At 34.3% G+C, this 14,235-nt stretch overlaps 1 protein-coding gene and 1 long non-coding RNA gene across 3 annotated transcripts in view; both read right to left on the reverse strand.

Moving 5' to 3' along the window:
- The window catches only part of Unc-76 (fasciculation and elongation protein Unc-76), a 480,336-nt gene that overhangs the window by 40,625 nt on the left and 425,476 nt on the right, over positions 1 to 14,235 (reverse strand). The window lies entirely within an intron of this gene.
- Positions 8,884 to 12,596, reverse strand: LOC138698025 (uncharacterized). Of its 2 annotated transcripts, XR_011331662.1 has the most exons (4): positions 12,372 to 12,596; positions 12,148 to 12,270; positions 11,724 to 11,931; positions 8,884 to 11,477 (listed from the first exon to the last, which is right to left on the reverse strand). It is a non-coding gene; the product is annotated as an uncharacterized lncRNA (long non-coding RNA). The 2 variants fall into 2 exon arrangements; XR_011331661.1 differs by having other exon boundaries at positions 11,724 to 12,270.

The raw sequence follows: 14,235 nt of genomic DNA on the forward strand, positions 1-14,235 counted from the left end.
GTTTGGATCCAATAGCTAACATAGTAACTGAAAGATCAATCCATGACGACTTACACTTGTTTACATATTACTTCCATTACATGAATATAATAACATGATAAAAACAATGGTGTATTCTAGGCTAGCTGCGAAGCCCGTAGATTTTGTTACTATCATCGATTTTCTCGTTGGTTTTGCACATTTTAAGGCTATAAGATCAATATTTATCTGTTAGATTCACTTCAGCTGCACTTCACATTGGATAGATATAACTGCAAGCTATATGCTTCGCAGCAGATCTGAGATAGCGACAGAGAGAGTGGATGGACTCGGAAAGTGTTGCCCCCATGTCCATGAAACAAGTGCACTCACGTAAGTTGCATTGCTTCCAACGAGCTATAGGTTAACAACTGGAAAAACTCCGTTGTAGAAGGTTACTAAACCTTACTGCTGTGCTGGAAGCAGAGTCGGAGTTTCCCTCCATTAATCTGAACCATAGTCGCTACTGATTGACAAGTCATCTGATGCATCACTGCTATCAGTTAAACATTCTCCTAACGAAATTATTCTGTCAGTTTCACTGTCTATTACATTAGCACTAGAAAAATAGTGTTCTTTGTTATTTTTAACGTGCTCAACACATTTCTTCCACTTGTCTTTTCCATATTCTGCGAAAAGGCTGCGATACAATCGTTTCCTTACGTTAAGTGGGGACCCAATTTCTGTTATAAAAATCCAATTGAAAAGACTGGAGACAACTGACTAAACATTTTAGTTTGTCCCTTTATGAAATAAAGCGAGATCATATCTCGGCCATCTTCTCTTTCTGGTGGATGATTCCTTTAGTAAAGAGCAACAAAAAAACTCAAACACCATTTTGCTGTGTTTTGAATAGCTTTCCAGAGAAATGTGCATTTTAAAATACTCGTACATGTACTGCTAATTTCACGTTAAATGAAGTCTTGTAAAATTTAAAATAAACTCTACAACCTAATTTTAATTAAATGTTCAGAGAACGCAGACAATATTTCAAACTAAATTGAAAAGATTAAGGTATTTGTCTACTCTCCCATTCCAACTGAATATTCTAGACAACGTAAACAATAATGATGCTCATGCCACGTTATAAAAACAAAATTTTAAAACATTTAAAACTCTAAAGGAAAAAATAAAAATATCATATGCTTATTTTACCTTAAACGAACTAAATTACTTTTTTTATTTATTTAGCTACTAAGCAAAGTGAGTACAATTCAAAAGTAGGTATACAACAAAAAATGTTTCTAGCCACTACCGTAAGAGCTAGGCTCATGTACGGTGTGGTCTTAGTCAATAATATAACAAATATACATATATGTATATACAGAGCGAACCTTAAGTATGTAATTAATTTCAGGGTTTTATTCTTTCAGATATTTCAAACAGAAAAGTTTAATACAATTTTGTTTGTTTTTGCTTCTTTTGCGAGATAAAATTTGTTTGTATGAAACATTTCATAGCGTGTTTTGGGAAAGCCATTGACTGAATTGCCAACATTCTCATTGTATTATGATAAGTGATTCAAAGAATTTTAGTTTTGTCCTTTAAATGTGCAGAAATTTGATCTGAACGAACATAACTTTTAATGAAAATGAATCTTAAAATGCTACATTTGTTCGGATCAAATTTCTGCACATTTAAAGGACAAAACTAAAATTCTTTCAAGCATTTATTATCATAATACAATGCCTTCCTAAACTGACTGAGGATACTGAAAAGTAAATGCCTATCCCAAAACACGCTAAGAAATGTTTCAAGTAAAACAGTTTTCATCTCGAAAAGGAAGCAAACACGAGCAAAATTGTATTAAATTGTTTTGTTTGAAATATCTCAATGAATAACACCCTGAAATTAATGGTGTGTGTGTGTGTGTGTCTATTTTTTATTGGGTTATTTTACGACGCTGTATCAACATCTAGGTTATTTAGCGTCTGAATGAAATGAAGGTGATAATGCCGGTGAAATGAGTCCGGGGTCCAGCACCGAAAGTTACCCAGCATTTGCTCGTATTGGGTTGAGGGAAAACCCCGGAAAAAACCTCAACCAGGTAACTTACCCCAACCGGGATTCGAACCCGGGCCACCTGGTTTCGCGGCCAGACGCGTATATTTCTTCCAGCATTGATAGTTTGACAGTGTTTAATTCCATTCCGATATGGGAAACACTTGTAAAATAGAATTTATTGTCCCGGATGACATGTGAGGACGACTACTGGCAGAGATGAACTTCTACCTGGGCGAGAAAGTCAGTAATTTTGCATGGAGATTACTTACCTTCACGATATGGAAATTACGATCTAAATTCTCGAAAAATTGATCTGATGACAGTTTGTTAACCAGTCTGATAGAGGATATTTTGTAACAAATCTACTAAACTAGATTAATAAAAAATATCACGTAGAAAGTAAAATGAATTCAATATTCATACGTGAGTCATTGAATGAACTATTGTCTATTTCGAAAGGACCCGGAAAGTGCGAAGGAATAATGTTTAACGAGCAGACACAAAATATGGTAAATATAACGTATGATGTTCAAAAATACATTTTAAATCCTAACACTCGGAGTGTGGAGCTATGCGAAATGTCAGCTGATCCACAAGCCGCCTCTGTTTAAAGCTGGAAGTAATCAATGAAGAGCTCGATGTGGGGTGGGGCCTACAGGGCTGCCAATTCTCGACTGCTGCCAACTAGGTCAGTCCTCTCCACGATGGTGGACGGAGGACCTCCGCAATGCATTTCCTGCTTCACATCTCTCCCTCGTCATGAGGAAACTTCGCCACTTCATCTGACAAATCTCAGCACGGCTACATAGATGATTTATTATTTCTTTTTTCTCTTTGTTTTTTTTTTAAATCTCTAAGTGACAAACTTTTCCAGCTTGTCTGCAAACTTTTTTTTTTTTTTACAATTTTCTCTCTCAGTGGCGTTACAAGAAAAACATCGTATAGCGTATCTGAGTTCGCGTAAATGGCATACATACATATTTTTGTGCGTTTTGTCTGCCAATACGAAGAACTTTAAATTTAGCAATGCCACAACATTTTACACAAATACACGTGCAGTTAACGTCGGTTCGACTAATGTTAAAAAAAAAGCCTTAAAATTGGCACAAAGTGATTCTATTTTTAACATCTATCTGTAGCTCTTCAAAACGAATTCGAATCTCTTCCTGTTTTAAAACAGTAAGACTTGTTAGCTACAACCGAAACTGCGAATACTCTGTCAACTATTGCATGTCCTCAGTCTGGCCAGGAGGAAGAGAAGGCCAACTGGCCTTAGTTCTGCCAGATTAAATACATTATTATTATTATTATTATTATTATTATTATTATTATTATTATTATTATTATTATTATAAGTGTATATGTTTCGAGCCCTTTTGAATTGCTCGCCAAGTTCTCTTTATATTTATCTTGGCATCCGCTCGAACTTCCTGGATGACCCGACGCTATGAGACAGCAAAAACTAAGATACAAACGCGACAATTTGAAGCAAGTATTAAATTTTGTACAGCCATTTCTTGGATTTGTTCAGAACGAAATAATGTTATATTTTAAATATTTTTCTCAGCTACAAAGCTACAGACGTCTCTTGTGACGAAAAGGAAAATATTTTTCATTTTCCGTCGGAAGTTGGAATTTTTATGGGAAATATCTCTAATATTAGGTATTAGCAAATTTAAGAAGAAACTGTGGCTTTCTTTATAAAAATGCAAATAAAATGGCATAAATATCAAAGAATAGACTATCACATGACTCGAAAAAGTCATGCCATTGACTCGAAAAAGTCATGCCATTGACGTTATTTTGTAATACAAAAGATGTTACGGTATTGTTAGACACAGTAGATTTTCGCAATCGCTATAAATGCGAAATATGCCAAAATGCGTTCAGGCGTAGGTTCGAGTACAGTCTGAGCTGATTACCACGGTTTTTCTCCGAGATTTTCCCTGTCTGTAGGGAGAGCAACAGCTAATCTAATGGCGAATATTCGGATTCATCTCGTCAAATATCATCTCACAGATACCAATTATAGCGACGATATATAGCCTCGTAGTTGGTACAGCGATGCTAAATAACCTATTAGAACAAGGGTTCTTAACCTTTTTTGACCAAGACCCAAAGTTAACTGGGCGATAAACTTGCGCGACGGGCCTATTTTGAAGTTAAACAGTGCTACTGTAATAAAATCAAGTATAAATGTAACAAATATTTATTAATACAGAGTAGTAATATTTCATAATAAGCAATAATTTTAAAATATAATCATAATCCCAATAGTCATAGTGGGAAGGCATGAGTAATTATTGTTGGACAAATAATTTGTAATAAACACACCACCTCTTCCTTGTTCACTGAAAACAATAAAAATAATATAAATTGCTACTAGATCTCTTTAATTATCAAGCAGTATCTTGTGTTCATTATTGTTCGCAAAAACGTAGTTCTGAAATGTTTTATAATTTGAAAAGTACTTTAACATTTCTTTAATTTTATTTTTTCGGGAAGCTACGGCGACTCATCCCGAAAGCCACGGCGACCCTCGTTTGGGTCGCAACCCATTGGTTAAGAACCTCTGTATTAGAACGTCCTGCACTTCACCAGTCGGTCATTTACAATTTCACGGTCTTTCGATACTATTAGACGCCACGAATGAGCCGCAAAGGGAAAACTTGAATCCGAACAGATTTAGCGCTATAGTCGTGTCGCTGTTATTTCCGGCGTGACTCCTCCTCTTTGCTTACGCTTTAGGAAGTGAAGGCTCTATAAAGTCTAGGTAGGCAGTATCGTTCGCCATTTTTGTTCTTTCGTTGCCGAACTACAGCCGACCCGGATGGCTCAAGCGGTAGGGGCACGGCATGTCTCTATCGTTTGGTCAGAAGGGTTGTGGGTTCGAGTCCCGCCTCGGGCATGGGTGTTGTGTTTGTTTGTATTAGTGTAAGTAAAACAAAGGAAAAACAAGTGAAAACGAAACAGAAAAACAAAGATAAAAAAAACTACCAGACGAGGAATCTATTTGTCGCACCGTTAAACATCATCATATCGTAGCTCCTATGATGATAAATCAAACGCACTGTAATTGAGCAAATAATTAAGCGGCGAATAACGTCCTCGTCTGCTTTTGCGAACGCCAACGAAAGAGCCAAAATGGCGGGTGGTTATTTTAAGTATTTATCGAGCCTTAGGAAGTGTATAACGTCATCAGAAGCGAATCACAAGACGCACACGTTTAAATGTATCCGATCTGCAACGTGATTGGCTGCCGGAAATAAGAGCGACGGGACTATAGATGCAGGGATGTATTTAGGCCTAGGCAGACTAGGCAGCTGCCTAAGGCGCCAGATTTGAGGGAGCTGTTTTTAAGCTATTACTACTGTTAATTCTTTTTATATTTTTTAACTTTATTCATAACTCTTTAAGAGAGTACATGAACTTAAACAGACAAAAAGGTTATGAATAACATCAGAGGCGTATACTGGTTAAAGGGTTTGGGCTACCGCTGACCCTATTATTACACAAAATATATCTAACAATTACTTTAATTTTAATTACTATGGTAAAACTAATAATACAAAATTATTACATTATGTTATATTATAAACTTTTTCTTTTGTAATTTCCTTGGGCTACCGCCGGTAGCCCGCAAAATACGCCCCTGAATAACATTGACAACAATCAGTTCAAATTTAATCAACGGTCTGCCAACGAAAAAAGGACAGTTTTTCAATAACAGTGTCACAAGGCGAACATAGCACTTTTATCAATGTTATGCCCCCTCACCGTGAGAGTCTCACGCGATAACATTAAAGAACTTACCGGTATTATATTACGATACGTTAGGAAGGCAAATCTCGTTGCTGCGATCATAAGCTTTGTGATGAGAGACGCCGCTAACTCTGTCATAAGAGTAGCCAGCATCAACACTCAATAATACCCATTCAGATTTCAATTCAAAGAAAATACTGCCAGCCACAGTAGCAGTCGGACGCTTGGCAGTTCAGTTTAATTTGAAAGATAAAAAGTGCAGTTGTTTATATTTTAATATTCATTATAATGAGTGACAGTCGGAAAAAGCTAAGTGGTTCTGAATACCGGAAACACCTCTGACTGAGGCTCTGGCTGATACGTAAATCTATTATCAGGCAGTACATCTCACTTGATAAGTGTCAGAGGAAGAACTGCATCTGAAATATGATTAATGTAACATATAGCTAGTCAGCGATGTATGCAATGGAGGGGGAAAGAAACTATCACGCTACCTCATTATCTCCTGGCCTAGTTGCCTTATGAGCGATGCCCTGATGGTGTCACTTGTGGGGTCCAGACCCGTCTTCGGATAGTTGACTAAACAATACCGGAAACTCGCGAAGGACAGGACAGTAAAAAAAAAAGAGGAAATTGTGAGAAAAAGTGAAAAAATAAATGTGCTATTTAAAAAACAAACAGCCAGCTTGTTTCAGTTCGAGTCCAGATACATCAGAGTGTAATAATGTGGCGAACAGTAGGTACCGAAAATAGTAGAGTGTGTGGTTTATCTGAGCCAGGCGTTTCCGATATTAGAAACAGTAATAATGATGCGGAATCAATTATTTCAGTATAGGGCGAAATAAGGGCCTAGAGGCGCCAAGTAACTAGATTCGCTCCTGACTATAGTGAGGATCACGTAAGTTCAGTTCCCAAACAGCAAATATTTCCGCCTTGTCAGTGTTGCCAACTGTTACCAGATATCACCACATGTAGTAAAATCACGATCCTATGTACTGAATGACTTTACTCACCGTACTTTACCTTAATGTTGGAAGGTTATTCTAAATAGTTTCAATAATAATGAGAAATGTATTGCTATGTTCTATTCTTTTATTCCTTTACATTATTCGCTATACTGGAGAATTAGCACGGTCGCTTTGAACCGTGCCGTTACGTTTATCACCAAATTTAAGTAAATACACAATGTCACCAACATAAGAACATGACATTGGTGTGTGGCGTAGTTGGCGGGAGAAATTTTTTTCTCTCTCTGTCTACCTCCTTCGTTCTGAACATTATTGAGAGATAGCGCCACTGTTAGCGACAATGTGTATTTGCGTAAATATTGCGAGTAAATTATGACGAGTGCCTTAGAGGAGAGGCTCGGGACGTGATCCTTACTTGAATTTATTTTTGCGTGTATATTGCAGATTAAATGATTGAGATCCCTTCTTGCTCCGGTTACAGGCCTTGCATTTACGAAGGTTATGTTAGGTTAGATTAGCTTAGGTTAGCTTCGGTTAGGTTAGCTTAGCTTAGCTTAGCGTAGCTTAGGTTAGCTTTGGTTAGGTTAGATTAGCTTTGGTTAGGTTAGGCTAGCTTTGGTTAGGTTAGGTTAGCTTTGGTTAGGTTAGGTTAGCTTTGGTTAGGTTAGGTTAGTTTTGGTTAGGTTAGCTTCATTTCATTCGTCCATGTAGTAGTTAAAATTATATAATATGACAGTTTTTGATTCGTAATATTGATAAAAAAAATAATAGGTCTATAATGAAAGCGGTGAATAATTTCATGGTCCCTACATTTTTTTTTCGTAAAAGGCTAGGTATTTTTCTTTAGGCCAGAAATAAAACAGCAACGCCGTCATAATTACGTACTTTACGCTTTGGCGAACATTAACCGGAAATTTACTTTCCGTCATTTTAATGGTATTCCGTGAAACACACCTTTTTTCCTGTTAATTTCCTTGTGATAACCTAGTTTATGATCTTATTACATCTTCATTTTCTTTTAATGCATTCAAAAAACCGCCGTTGTACTACATAAAACCTTGAACTTGACTAATGGAGTGAATTATTTAAGAATATAGTCGCGAATTTGACTACCACCATTTCGATTATATTTTGTTTGATACGGCTGCTCGGTACGGCCCGGTGACTAGTGGCCAGCGAGTAGGGTCGACTATCGATATTGGTCTGCCGTGGGTATTATCCAGTTGTTCCACATTATTATTAGTATTAGCATTAATAGGTTACTAGACGTAAATATACAACAAAATATAGTATATAATATTCAAGAATCAAATCTGTTCCAAGACCAATTAAATTATTGTCACTTCACTTCAAAGATTCCAGCGTACATATACTGTACTTCCTAAAGGTAGATAAATTAATAACCAATTGACTTTTGGTTGGAATTCGAATGAACTTCTGATTATCTTTTGAAATTAGTAAGGAAATGGATAATACAACTAGGCTAAAACTGAAATAATAATAAATCAACTTACAAAAATAATTTTGGTCCTTAAAAGCCATAAGTAATTTCACTTCTAGATACCTTTTTAAAGATTTCATTTGTTTGTAAATTGCTTAATAATGTTACACTTACACTTATTATTTCTGCAACTCCACGTCTGTCATTGAAAAAATGTATGATACATAACTGTGAAGTCTCTTTTTGGCTCTTGTGTCCTAAATTTAAATAAGAAAAAACAAATGATTCAAGAAATGTGAGCTGGTGAAAATTAAATACTCAATTAATAAAATAATTACTACCAAAAGAGTATTTTATTAATTCTTTACAAAAGATGGATTACACAGAACAGATGGCCAGAAATCATAGATTTATACACAACATACAGCATGAAACGATCATCAAAAAATGCTTTTTGTACACAATAACATCTTTCAAACGAAGTGAAATAGCCAATAAGTTCAATAAATATTATGCTAATAAGTAATAACTATAATTAATAATTATCTACAAGCTGTAAAAGGGAATAAAATAGTATATTGTTGAAATTAGGGGGTATGGTTTATTACGTGTATTTATAATTTTAATTACTTTTTCTACATTTAATTATATTTTAATTTCTATTAGATTAGTTGGTGGTGTGGGTGTTAGTTTTATCTGTGTACGTCAGACTATTAAGGAAAAACTGAAAGAAATATTAAATCTACAATCTACTTTATATAACAATATTTAATCAAGAACTGAATATTACTATTCATTTAATAACATAAGACCCAAAACATCTCCAAGTCCAGACAATACACATGCTGATTTTCTTAAATATGTTGGCAAACAAGCAAACTCACTACTTTTATCTTGTAATCTCAACTAAAATACAATATCTGTCTGGAGAAAATCTATCATAACATCAATTTTGAAAAGCAATTATTGAACTAATATCTTTTCGAGTTATCGACAGATACCACTTACCAGTATGATAGCCAAAATTATGGAAGAGATGATTTCATAGATTGAATTGGTTCCTGGAATCTAGTAACTAACTTTCATCTTATTGAGTTGACTTTAGAAAATTACATTCAACAAATGGACAGATTTTAAATTTTAGTCAAGATATTAAAGATATTTTAAACAGAAAACAAAACACCTTAGCAATTTTAATTTATTTTCAAGGATCATATGGCTCTGTAAATATAAATCACTTAAGAAATTGCAAACTTAGGGTGTCCATGATAAAGTGTTACATTGGGTCAGTGACTTGATTATTTGATTCATTGTCACAAATATGTAAATAGAGACAGATTCTTCTGGGCTTCCCACATTGTTGTTTTCAGGAATACATTTTCCAATATTAATGTCGATGGTCTAACTAAAGAAATAGGTCTTATGATAATCTCATCATTTGCAGATAATATGGTTGTCTAGAACAAAAAATCACAGTCCACAAATATTAATAAACTGAGCCAAAATCCCAACAGACTTTTTGACTCTACTTGGAGAACTCAAACTTGCTCAATCAAGGGAAACTTTACTAATAAAACACAATCCCAAGTTATTTCAAAATGAATAGTATATAAGTTAACTTTAACAGATGATGTTAAGAAATGTGATACTTCTCCAGACATTTTAAAAATCATTAGAAACGATAAATGATCTGGTCAGTGAGTGACTACATACAGTATTTTTTATAGATGGATCCTGTTTATCAAGCCATAGATGTAGTGGTGTTGTAGTACAATACCAGTATATTCCCTTTTACAGGGAATTATATTCAAACACTTGTTTGCCCCATTTTAACCGTGACAATGCTTTTTAGTTTTTTAAACTTTCTGGTTATTGTATTGTGTTTGTGTTTAGTGAAAGATTTTAGATAAGGGTGCAAATAGCCATAGTAGCTGACGCGCCCTTTTTAAACGCCACTAACTAACTAACTAACTAACTAACTAACTAACTTCAAACACTGACTAATTTTGATAGTGAAAATTTAGATACACTTTTAAGCTTACAAAATCTCCAGTATCAACTTCATAAATCTGAGAAGGCTGTCATACTATCAGACTCAAAATCAGATATTCTTGCTGCAGTATTGGACGTAACAGCATGAAATCTCAATATTTTACAGTGTTTTAATATTTTAAGCAAAATGGTCGAATTACATCGACGACTGGTACTTCTGTGGATCCATGAACTTTATGGAGTGGGAGGTAATGAGGTAGTTGAAAGGTAGCAAAATTACTGTAAGGTTATCTATACCTGCATCTTACCACACTGTTAAAAGAATAACAAGATCAGAACATGACAATGTGGTAACAAAAATCGGAATGATTCTAAAGCAAATGAAAAAATTGCAATAGGCCATCCGGCATCCGCTCCACGATGGAGGAAAATCCTCAGAAGAAACCAACTAATCAGACCAAATGGGGGATCCAAACTACCCTCGAGTGCAGCTCTGAATTTGCAGGCCAACGAGTCTACCGACTAAGCTACATTGGTGGCTCCACTAAAAATATGAAGTACATGGCACTCAGATTATTAAATTGACAAACCTAAGCAATTATTCATCAGTTAAGCTATAAAATATAATACATAGCAAGCAAGTTAATTCAATTTAAAAGTATAAACAATTCAATCAGTTGAAATATACAGAAATTGATAATAAATATCATGCAAATTACTTCACATTACAAGCATAAACAATTCATCACTTGTGGTATACAGCCTACTATTTAATTTATAGCACATACAATTCATCAGTTAAGCTATAGGCCTACAGTCTACTATTGAATTTACAGCATATATAATTCATCAATTAAGCGAAACAAAAATATAGTACAATACATAGTAAAAATAATACACCTAATTTAATAACTGAACTTCTATGAAAATCTACAGTGGCAGTACTCATATTATCACAGGCCATGATTGTCTCAAATATTTACAAAGAACTGATATTTCAGAATCTCCCCATGCCATTTCTGAAATCTCAATGAAGATATGGATCATTGTCTTGACTGTTTAACTTTACACAGCTTTCAATCATCTGGTTAAATATTGGAGTGCAAGATAACAAATGACATCAACTGCTGAACACTTGGTATCAATCAACCAACAACTTCATTAGATTAAAGGGGGAAAAAAAACTGAAAGAATTAATTGTATATAGACACAACACATAAGACAAGGCCGCTTCAGAACAGTAATTGGCAAGGCTCTGTTGTTTTAGGATTCTTATGTAGATTCAATTTCACCTGAAAGAAAAAAGTAGCATCTATAAGTATGCCTAATTATGAGAAATAAGAGAAACGGTTGCAATAGTAGTAGTAGTAGTAGTAATGATAATAATAATAATAATAATAATAATAATAATAATAATAATAATAATAATAACTGCAAAGTATGGAAATTAATATTGAAATATAATATCAAAAGGTGATTTCACACCATCAACTCTTATCATTTAGTACAACAAATCTATTATATTCACTTGCAATCACCAGTAGCTGTTCTTTCCTCCATTTTGTTGTTGGCTGATTTTTCACAAGTCTGCTATGATATGCAGCACTATCCATGACAATAACGCATTGCCCTAATGTTCTCAGGTCAACAACTGTGTTTGCACCCACTTCTCAACTACAGGGCTATTCATAGCACTATGGTAGTCCTGACTTTTCTTTCAATTGCATGAAAAAATTAAATCAGCACCTGCAATAAAAATTATACCTGGGCATATAATTACGTCACATGAATTCACAGCATTTAAATAAAGAAAATAAAACATAACATAACATGACATGAGATCCTCTTTGGTGAAAGGCTTTCCCACGTTTTTATTTAGTCACCAATTTTTATATTTTTGTACCCTGATTAAAAAAATTACTCTTGCCAAATTTATGTAAAATATAAATCAATATAACTTACCGAGTATAAATCCACCTTTCGTTCCGGCATCTAATCTTCCACCCTCATTTGTTGGTCTATGAATAACACCATTCATGTCACTGGAAACTTCACCTGGTTTATTTCATGAATAAGTGGGTGATCCTACTTAAAAAAATAGAGAGAGACAAGCAATTCACATTGACACTCTAAGAGACACAAAAATTTTAAAGACAGGAAAACCGTTCAAGAATTTTATAACTAACCTCTAGTTATAATATGAAACTATTAATTGCAAAACATGTTGTTCCCACTTGAATTCATTACTAGTAGCCTATATTAATTGCAATTTCATATTCCACATAAGTGTTAACCTATTTGTTAGTAAAAAAATTCAATCACTCAATGTCTCACAATACATTGAAATTTACCATTCATAAAAATCCAAGTCTCATCCAAGAATACTACGGGTTTAGGGTTCTCACGCTCCACATTTCTTATATATTCTCTTAAAAGAGAAAACTGGAAATTTACTTTCGTGCTGTTTGATTATTTGTTCGTCTAATTTGTAAATGTATTTAAGCTATCACCTACTGCAGTATTACAGTATCTTAAATGTATTTAGTTTGGCAATATGAAAATCACTGACTTGATTAAACATCTAGGCCTAACTTAAAAATTTGTTTTGTTTGACCACAATCATGAAATTATTAGTGCAAACTCCTAAAACTGAATACCACTTTGAAATGTATGCTTAAGAATACTTACTCCTAATAATTTTCCTATTCTGGTTGTAATTGCTGTCTCCGTTAGCATAATTCCTTCTTCATTATCTTCTTTCTTCAACTCATTATACACGTGAACTACAGATTTCTGAAGCGTACTCTGAATGCCACACATTTTCTTCCTTGGAGGAGTCACTGCAACACTATTTCATTTTTTTGACATAGTAATAAAAATCTAAACACGAAAGAAATTCATTAAAATTTGAAATAATATTTCTATCCATTACCCACGTGCATTATCACGCCCAAGTATATTATATTTATTCGTACTTATCTGACTATTCTTGAATTATAACCACAACGTAACACATAAAATAACTATTATGTATTAATATTAATACTAATATTAATTAATTATTAATAAGTTCGAATTTCACTATCTTCCAGTAACCGGCTGAGAAATCTAGTACAATTTTAATTTCATGGAACTCCAGTACCGGCAAATATTGTCGATATTTGCCTCGGCTGCCAACATACCAGTTACAAAATCACTACCATTTATAGTATTTGTCAGTATCGAAATTCGAAACGAAGTTGGCAAAAGAAAATTCAACCTTCAAACTAGAAAATCACCATAATCCACTAGCATTTGTAGTAATGGGGGAAAAATGGTTAGGTTTCACCCTTAGGGTATCAAGTTACCTGGTCTTCCCTATAAGTGTAGCATATTGTGGTGTATGTTAATAATAACACGTGGCGACGAAGAAAACTCAGTCAGTGGAATCTCAAATCATAATGGTTTCAGATACTAGGCACCGACACACTAAACCTACCGTCCTTCACAAGCCTAAGAATATTGTGTAATGGCAGTGCCAAGTGGGACGCTTGACGCTTCTCGTTAACTGGCTGTTCGCCCGCCCGTAGGCAGTACTGAATATACTAGGACCTAGAAAAGGGAAGACAGCAATACGTTGTCATATTCAAGTACTTTGCACTCTTCTCACTGTACGGGCTATTCCATCTCAAATCGACCGAAGTATACAGAGAAAATTGACCTTGCAATTTTTAAATACAATGAAACTCTTTCTGTCCGTAGACAACTGTGATATAATGCTTTGTGCAAAGTTTGAGGCATCAGAACTTAATAGTGTTTAAATTATTAATATTTAAATTTATCGTATTTAATAAAATTAGCAACTTTAAACTGTTGTGGATCCGAAACCCTTTCACCCAATGATCAAAATCGTGGTTTTTTTGATGCTGAGAAGTTAAAGTTTATATTCACATTTAATCAGATTTTCTTACTTTTTATGGAAATGGAGAAATTTAGATTTTTCTTCATTAAGACGCCTTTGGTCACGAAAAAATATTTTTAAAATATATGGTTAGGTTCCGCATTGAAAGT

This window comes from Periplaneta americana, chromosome 4, assembly GCF_040183065.1.
Source record: "Periplaneta americana isolate PAMFEO1 chromosome 4, P.americana_PAMFEO1_priV1, whole genome shotgun sequence".
NCBI classification, from domain to species: Eukaryota; Metazoa; Arthropoda; class Insecta; order Blattodea; family Blattidae; genus Periplaneta; species Periplaneta americana.